General features: G+C 45.5%; 1 pseudogene; it reads left to right on the top strand.

The window, feature by feature from the left end:
- The first annotated feature begins 4,876 nt into the window (after window positions 1–4,876).
- Window positions 4,877–4,995, top strand: LOC120596437 (uncharacterized; annotated as a pseudogene).
- The last annotated feature ends 3,918 nt before the right edge of the window (window positions 4,996–8,913 follow it).

Below are 8,913 nucleotides of genomic sequence, written 5' to 3'. Positions count from 1 at the left end.
TCTATGTGATTAATGCATGACAACCAAGGCTAGGTCATGAAGGGCATTGTAGTTTCCACCTTGCTCTTTTAGATTGCTTGCTCTTGGGAAAGCCATCCACCACATCATAAGGACACTCAAGCAACCCTATAGAGAGGTCTACATGGGGAGGAACTGAGACATCCTGCTAACAGCCAGCACTATGTGAATGAACCACCTTGGAAGCAGATCCTTCAGCTTCAATCAAGTGTTTAGATGACTGCAGCCCCAGATAATGTCTGACCGAAATCTCATGAAAGACCCTAAGCCAAAATCTCCCAGCCAAGCCATTCCTGAATTCCTGATTCACAGAAACTGTGAAAGATAACAAATGTTATTGTTGTTTTAAGCCACTAAATTTTGGGGTGAATTTTACACAGCTATAGATAATTTTAGGGCAGATTACTCAAAGTCTTTGAGCCTCAGTTTCCTCATGTTCAAAATAGGAATACCAACACAATAGCACCTAACTCAGCATTGTTATGAGGGCTAAATGAGTTAATATTTGTAAAGTGCTTAGAACAAAGAAGTAAAAACTGTGGCTCTGTTAAATAAAAACTGCGATCTGTTCAATATAGAACTGCAAGTTCTAGCCGCTGCAACGAGGTAAGAAAAGGAAATAAAAGGTATACATATAGGAAAAGAAGAAATAAAACTGTCTTTATTTGCAGATGACATGATAGTTTACATAGAAAATCTCAAGGAATCTACAAAAACTCCTAGAGCTAATAAGTTAATTTAGCAGAGTTTCAAGATACAAGGTAAATATACAAAAATCAATTGTGTTTCTATAACCTAGTGTGGTAGCAAGGCCCGAGCTAATCGCTTCTTAGGACGGTTAAAAGTTATTCACTTCCGGCTCGCCATCCAATCAAAACACACTTTCCTTATATAGAAAGAACATGCAAGTCTGTAACTATGAGGAAGTAGAAGACATGTATAAAAGGGAAAGCCTCTCTGCGATCGGGGCTCAGGCTTTGGATGTGAATCCGCTGTGTTGGTGCTGGCACCAATAAATGCTACTTTCTGCTTATTGTCTCGGTGTCCCATCCCTCTGCTCGAGTATCCTGCAACATTTCTGGGGGCTCGTCCAGGATCAAAGATGGCGAGTTTTCACCTTCCTTGTCAGGGTTTGGCCCCCGGGAAGCTGGGAGAAGTGGACTCCGCTTGGTGCCAGCAGACCTATTGTCTGTAGGGGAAAACGACTCTTGCAGCGGACCAGGGCAGTGGCTCCAAGAGCACAGTGGAACCGGGTGAGGTGCAGGAACCAGAACAGGAGCACTGCCCGATGGACTGGTGAGGACCAGGGTCCAGGTATTTGACCTGCCCCTAAAGAGGCAGAGGGAGAGTCTGATCAACTCCTGAGGTCATCCGAGTAGTCTTGGGAGGGAGATGAAACCGTGACCTCTCAAGTTTATTTGGGTAGAGGGTGGCGTTTGAATGACGTGTGCCTGAGTGCGAAGTGAGAGTTGAGCCCTTATCCGCGGATCCATGGCGAACCTCATATGGCTTAGGGTGATATCACTGGATCTCCATGAGAAGTCTGCTCCAGTGATCTGAGTCGGGGTTTATACTGACCCACTAATTGTTAAGAGGCGCGGGGAGCAGCCGGAGACAGGCAAAGTAAGTCCCCGAATGCATGTGCATCACCACCAAATGAGTGGAATATGGGTGGACAAGAGGGAAGCAGACCACCTTAGGATGTATGATAAAGAATTTTAAAGATGGCTTTTCAGGAGACTATGGTGTGAAGCTCACCCCCAAGAAACTTCGTACTTTTTGTGAGATAGACTGGCCCTCATTTGATGTGGGGTGGCTGTCAGAAAGATCCCTGGACAAGGCAGTCATAGCCAGGGTCTATCAGGTCATTGTAGGGAATCTTGGCCATCCAGATTAGTTCCTTTATATTGATTGATGGCAGGCTGTGGTACTGACCCCGTTGGTTGAGAGCCTGTCTAGAAGAGAATTGCAGAGTTATGTTGGGCCGGGCCACTGCGACCTCCAAATGCCAATCTAAAGAAACCAATTTTGCCAAGTGAGCCACAGGATACCCCACCGCCATATGCTCACTTATCCACCCCTGCCAAGGGCCCAGAGCAGCCGCTACCCAGCCTCATTGATCTCTGTAGATCTACCGACACCCAGCCTCATTGATCTCTATAGATTCTCCGCCACCTCCTGTCCTGACCCCCTATGGCCCAACCAGAACCTGACCAAAAGCATCAGTCTCTAGAGGAAAGGCCCTCCAATTATCCCTGCGTGAAACACGGGGCCCCATATACTATGATCAGGATGGCCACATACAGGCCGGCTGACACATCTTTGTGTACCAGCCCTTCACCACCTCTGACATCTTAAACTGGAAAAATCACACTCCCTCCTTCACAGAAAAGCCTCAGGCCATGATGGATCTACTGCAATCTATCATGCAGACGCATAAGCCCACCTGCACTGATTGCCGGAAGCTCCTCCTGACCCTCTTTAATACAGAGGAATGCAGGTGAGTCACCCAGGCTGCTTTAAAGTGGCTAGAGTAACATGCCCCAGCAGGGACCTTAAATGGTCCCTATGCCCAAAACCAGTTCCCTGAGGAGGACTCCCAAAGGGACTCTAATGAAGACAGGGGACTTCAGATGCTCGAGCACTAACAGGAGGTCCTCCTAGGCAGTCTGAGAGAAGGAGGGAAGAAAGCCATGAATATGAGTAAGACCTCAAAGCTATTCCAGGGACCTGAGGAAAGCCCAAGCCAATTCTATGAGAGGCTGTGTGAGGCGTTTTGCTTTTACACCCCCTTTGACCCAGAGGCAGCCGAAAACCAGAGGATGGTTAATGCAGCTTTTGTTGATCAGGCCCAGGTAGACATCCAGTGCAAACTGCAAAAATTCGAGGGCTTTGCTGGTATGAATGCGAGTCAATTTTTAGAGGAGGCAACGAAAGTGTTCGTCACCCGAGACCAAGAACCCCAATGGGAAGCAGACTGAAAAACGAGAATGAAAGTAGATCTGCTCGCTGCTGCCCTGGTAGAATGATCAGGACACTCCTGGAGAGGTGCCCTGATGGGCCAGGGACTGGGTCAGAGTAGAAGGCAACCGGAAGAACCACCTCACTCAGAAATAAGGTTGGGCATGACCAGCGCACTCATCGCCACCAAAAGGGTCACTGGAAAAATGAGTGCCCCCAACAGTTGGGCAGTTACCGGCCCACTCCAGGCCCAAGAGGAAGAGGCCAAGTGTTCCAAGGATGGTACTAGCCAACATGGTGGCCACCCGAGGCCCCAGAAGACGATTTTGTCAGCCTGGCTGCCCTGGGAGACTATGAAGAAGAGTAGGCCAGACTGGGCTCCATTCTTTTAGGCCCCCAGGAGCCTTTGGTCCAAATGAGTGTAGGGGGCCAACCCATTGACTTTATGATAGATACGGGGGCAGAACATACTGTGGTGACTCAACCCGTAGGCCCCCTTGCACAGAGACAGGCCACCATTGTGGGGGCTATAGGCAGCCAAACTCATCGCCTTTTCCTGCTGCCTCAACAATGCAGCCTGGGAGGCCGCAAAGTCATTTAACCTTCACCTCCCACAGCCAAGTAGCCCTAACCCTGGGGAAACCAGAAGCAAGGATCATGACGCTCATGGTTCCCAGAGAGAACCATGTGCCTCTACAGTCTTGTAGGAAGGTCACAACCTGGACCTGAGCTTCCCTTCAAAATACCTGGGGTATGGGCTAAAGGCAATCCCCCTGGACTAGCCTGGAATACTCATCCAGTACTGGTAGAGCTCAGACCAGGAACAGAGCCCATATGTCAGAAACAGTATTTTATCCCTCACAAGGCACAGATTGGGATCCATAAACATCTGGAGATGGGATCCTTCGGCCGTGCCAGTCACCATGGAATATGGCTCTCCTCCTGGTCCAAAAACCAGGGACCAATGATTATTGGCGAGTCCCGGACCTGCGGGCCGTAAAACAGGCTACCATCACCCTGCACCCAATCGTCCCCAACCCGTACATCCTCCTGAGACTAATAAAGTTAAATGCCTTGGCTTCCACATATCCCGGGGCAACACCAACTCAGCCTGGAAAGAAAACAGGCTATCTGCTCAATACTCATTCCACCTACCTGACGCCAGGTTCGGGAGTTCCTAGGTGCTGCAGGGTTCTGTAGGATTTGGATACTCAACTTCTCTGTCTTGGCAAAACCCCTTTATGAGTCCACAAAGAGGGGTGAACAAGAGTCCCCGGTGTGGGAACGAGCATATCAAAAGGCCTTTGAAGACATTAAGCAAGTCCTCACTAATGCACTTGGTTTGGGACTGCGTGACCTCTCCAAACCCTTCTTCCTATATGTATATGAACGGGCAGATGTTGCAGTAGGGGTCTTGACTCAAATGTTGGGAACCTGGCATTGCCCGGTGGCCTATCTCTCTAAACAACTCGACTCCGTCGCCCAGGGCTGGCCACCCTGGTTGCGAGCACTCGCAGCCATGGCCCTCCTTGTGTCAGAGGCCAACAAATTGACTATGAGACAAGAACTGACAGTTTATGTACCACATTCAGTAATAACATTACTGGAGTATAAGGGACAATATTGGCTAACCATATGCCCAGATGGTCAGATACCAAGGAATGCTGTACGAGAATCCACACATCTGCCTAGAGGTAGTATGAACCCTGAACCTAACCAACATACCACCCATTGGGCGTGGCCAGCCAGACCATGATTGTATGGAAGTTATGGATGAAGTGTTTTCTGACCAACACGACTTGACAGACCAGCCCCTCAAGGACCCTGATGTGAAATCAGGAGACACATCTACATTGGGACGAAGTCCTCCCCATGGCACTATTAAGAATCAAGTCAGGTGTATGGCCATGCTACTCTGAACAAGCCCGATCTTGTCTGATCTCGGAAGCTAAGCAGCATTGGGCCTGATTAGTACTTGGATGAGAGACCATCTAGGAAGACCAGGCGCTGTAGGCATAAAAAAAATTTTAAAAGTTAAAAAAAAAGGAGGGGTTATTGTAAGCTGACAAGGTCCTTGCAATCTGTGAGGTCAACCAAAGGTTGCCTCGCGAAAGAAAGGAAGGAAGGAAGAAAGGAAGGAAGGAAGGAAGGAAGGAAAAGGAGATGGATTATTTAATCAAGTCAGTTCCTCAGGGATCCTAATAGACAATGACCCTCTTTCATCAAGAGACAAGGGACACAAATCAGTCAAACTCTGAGACAGCAGTTACAAGCCCTGGGTACTACTCTGCAGGCTCTCAAACACTGGCTTAGGGAAAGGCTGCCTGTTAGTCTGACTACTAGGCCAGGAGATTCGGTGTGGGTCAGGAATGGAATGTCCAACTCTTAAAGCCTCTTTGGAGGGGCCCATTCACTGTTATCTTGTCCACTGCTGCAATAAAGGTTGCTGAGATAATGCCTTGGAGTCACCATAGCAGGCTTAAGCCAGGGAGTTCATTTCAGACTCCACAGAGCCTTTCATACTAACCCTCCGAAAGAAGACGTCGACTGGACTTGGAGATCAAAAGAACATCAGCCCCGCTTTCGTCACAACGAAAGCTGACCAATCTACACATGGCAGAAGTCTGAGGATGGCAACACCCCACGAAGATGGCCAACATACCCTTAAGGACTCTGTTTGTGACCCCTGAAACTATAAATGTAAAGAGGGAATGAGGATAGGTAGTCAGGTCATGCAATATGGAAATATCAGCCCTTAGACCAAGAACAGGATAAAGATGATGCTCTCTGACCCAGTCTTGGGCCTGAGCATCAAAAGGGAGAATGTGGTAGGGAGGCCCAAGATAACCGTTTCCTAGGACAGTTGAAAGTTATTCACTTCCCCTAACGGCCTGCCAACCAATCAAAATACACTTTCCTTATATAGAAAGAACATGCAAGTCTGTAACTATGAGGAAGTATAAGACCCGTATAAAAGGAAAAGCCCTACTGTGATCTCAGGGCTCAGCCATTAGATGTGAATCCACTGAGCCGGTGCCGGCACCAATAAACACTACTTTCTGCTTATTGCTTCAGTGTCTCATCTCTCTGTCCAAGTATCCTGCAACACTAGCAATGAACACATGCATGAATATAAAAATTAAAAATACAATACCATTTACAATCATTTAAAATAATAGGTAAATAAGTAAATGGAGAGATACAGTGTGTTCATGGGTTGGAAGACTTAACATAGTAAATAGGTCAATTCTCACCAAATTTATACATAAGTTTGATACGACTCCTATCAAAATCCTAGCAAGATTTTTTGAAGATGTATATAAGAGTATTCTAAAATTTATATAAAAGGCAAAGAAATTAGAATAAGTAAAACAATTTTTCAAAAAAGAAAGAAAGTGAGAGGAATCACTCTACTTGATTTCAAGACACACAGTTACAGTAATCAAGACTGTGTAGTTTCAATGGAAAGACAGTCTTTTCAACAAACGGTGCTAGAGTAATTGAATATTCATAGGCAAAAAAAAAATGAATCTGAACCTTAACCTGACACCTTACAAAAATTAAAATGAATCATAGAAAATGGATTATAGATTTAAATGTAAAACATGAAACTTTTGAAAGAAAACAAGACAAAGTCTTTGGGACCTAGGGCCTGGCAAAGAGTTCTTAAACTTGTTACTAAAGACATGATCCATAAAAGAAAAAAAATCCATAAATTGAACTTTATCAATTTAAAAACTTTTGCTCTGTGAAAAACTGATAGAATAAAAAAACAAGCTACATACTGGGAGAAAATATTTGCAAACCACATATCTGATAAAAGACCACTATCTAGAGTATATAACTCTCAAAAACTGATACATTAATGTTCACGGCAGCTTTATTTGCAGTAGCCAAAAACTGGAAACAATTAAAATGCCACCCCCCAATGAGTAAATGGTGAAACAAACTGATACATCTATATCATGGAGTACTATTCTGCAATAAAAAGGAACAAACTATTGACACATGGCAACAACTTGAATGGATCTCAAGGGCATTATGTTGAGTGAAAAAAAAAAACAATCTCAAAATGTCACATGATTCCAAAATTACAGAGAGAGAAAACAGATTAGAGGTTGCCAGGGGTTAGGGACAGTTGTTGCCGGGGTGGGATTGTGACTATAAAGGGTCGCAGGTAGAAGAGCTTGTAGGTGATTGATTAGTTTTGTATCCTGATTGCAGAGCTGGTTACGCAAATCTACACATGATAAAATGACATAGACCTTTACACACATTGCACCACTCTAATGTAGAGAGAAGGCAAGAGAATTAAAATGTTAATCAAGGCACATTCAGAGACTGCATATGCTGATCAGCCCTGTAGCCAGGCCAGGAGGACATCTGCAGAAAAAAGGAAGATTCCTACTGAGATTGCTCACAACCCATTTCCCACACCCGTGGAAGGGGAAACAGGAACAACAGTCTTTAAGTGGCTGCCTTACACAAATAAAATCTTTTATTCCCTGTGGCTAAAACCATGAGAAACCTATAGATTAAAGGCTGAGAACTGCCAGCAGGCCTTTCAGGCTACATACTCTTCTCCCTCCTCTTCCTCGCTGTATGTCCATATCAAAAGAAATGGAATGAAAGAAGGATATATAAACCTGAATTCCCTAAACACTCACCCCCTACTCACCGCCTTCCCACATCTCTCTTGGTCCCTCTCACTCTCTGCCTCTGAGAGACCATACTCTATCTGTGGAGTGTTACCCCTTTTCTAATAAACATTCCTTTTGACTCTAACATTGGCATGTGTGTTGAATTTTTTCTACACTCTCCGCCAAAGGACCCTCTTCTCTCGGTACAGGGCTTCATCTCCCCTGACCAACTCGGGGAAATTTGCCCTATCCTGCATCAATATTGTACTATAGTTAATGTAAAATATTACCACTAAGGAAGATACGCAAAACCTTTCTGTACTATCTCTGCGACTTCCTATGGATCTATAATTATTTCAAAATAAAAATTTAAAAAATGCAACAACAAAAAAACATGGTGTAATTCCCTAGTATGTAAGAATTTCTGGGAAAAGAACCAAAGGGTCCTCTTTACTCAGGCACTGTGGTAAGACTTACTGTTTCTTTCTGTCTTATCTATGTTTTTGTCACCGGCAAGTGCCCTTAGCAAATCACTTTGCTAATAACTATGAAGCAAAGTGTTGGCAGAAAGGAGAAAGTAAGCCAGGAGGGGACCTGGGAGACAGAACCTACTGCCTTGGAAAGTTACCATCTGAGAGAGCTCTTCTTCATTCCTCAGAGGTACCTCTACCGCCCTCCCTTCCCTCCCACCCTTCCTAGGCACTCAGCCGAATCTGCCCACCCTCACGCTCACCACCTCTTGAATGCCTGATCATCCAGGCTCACTTCACATCAGATGTGGATGTGATGAGCCTGAAGTCAGTTTTCAAAATCTTCCTTTTGATGCCAGAGAGCTCGACAGGGTGAGTGTCCAAGAAGGGACCCTGACCTGGAGCTCGGGTGACCAGGTGCTTGTCTAATGCCATGAGAAAGAATTCAAGGACATGACAAACAGCAAGCAGGAAAGTACAAGTTTTATTAAAGTAAAAGTATACATTTAAGAGAAAGAGCTTGCTGAGTTACAGCCTTTTGTTTTCTTGGGTGTCGATGGTGTCCCAAGGCTATCCATCACCCCCACACCCTCCACTCTTTGGCTTGTTTCTCCTGACACCTGGAGGAGCAGAGGCAGCCCAAGGCCATCTATCTTGTCTCCCAGCCTTGGTTTGTTTCTCATGCAGGAGTCTCATGCCTGAAATCAAAACAGAGAGAGGGCTGAGTAAGAGACAAGGGAGAAATTCCAGAGCCTCAGGGAGAGGGTTGAGTAAAAGACTAAGAAAAAATTCCAGAGCTGTATCCTTGAGAGAGAGAGGAAACT

This window comes from Pteropus medius, unplaced genomic scaffold, assembly GCF_902729225.1.
Source record: "Pteropus medius unplaced genomic scaffold, Ma_sr-lr_union100, whole genome shotgun sequence".
Classification (NCBI taxonomy): Eukaryota; Metazoa; Chordata; class Mammalia; order Chiroptera; family Pteropodidae; genus Pteropus; species Pteropus medius.
This window is presented reverse-complemented; position numbering and strand designations above follow the sequence as displayed.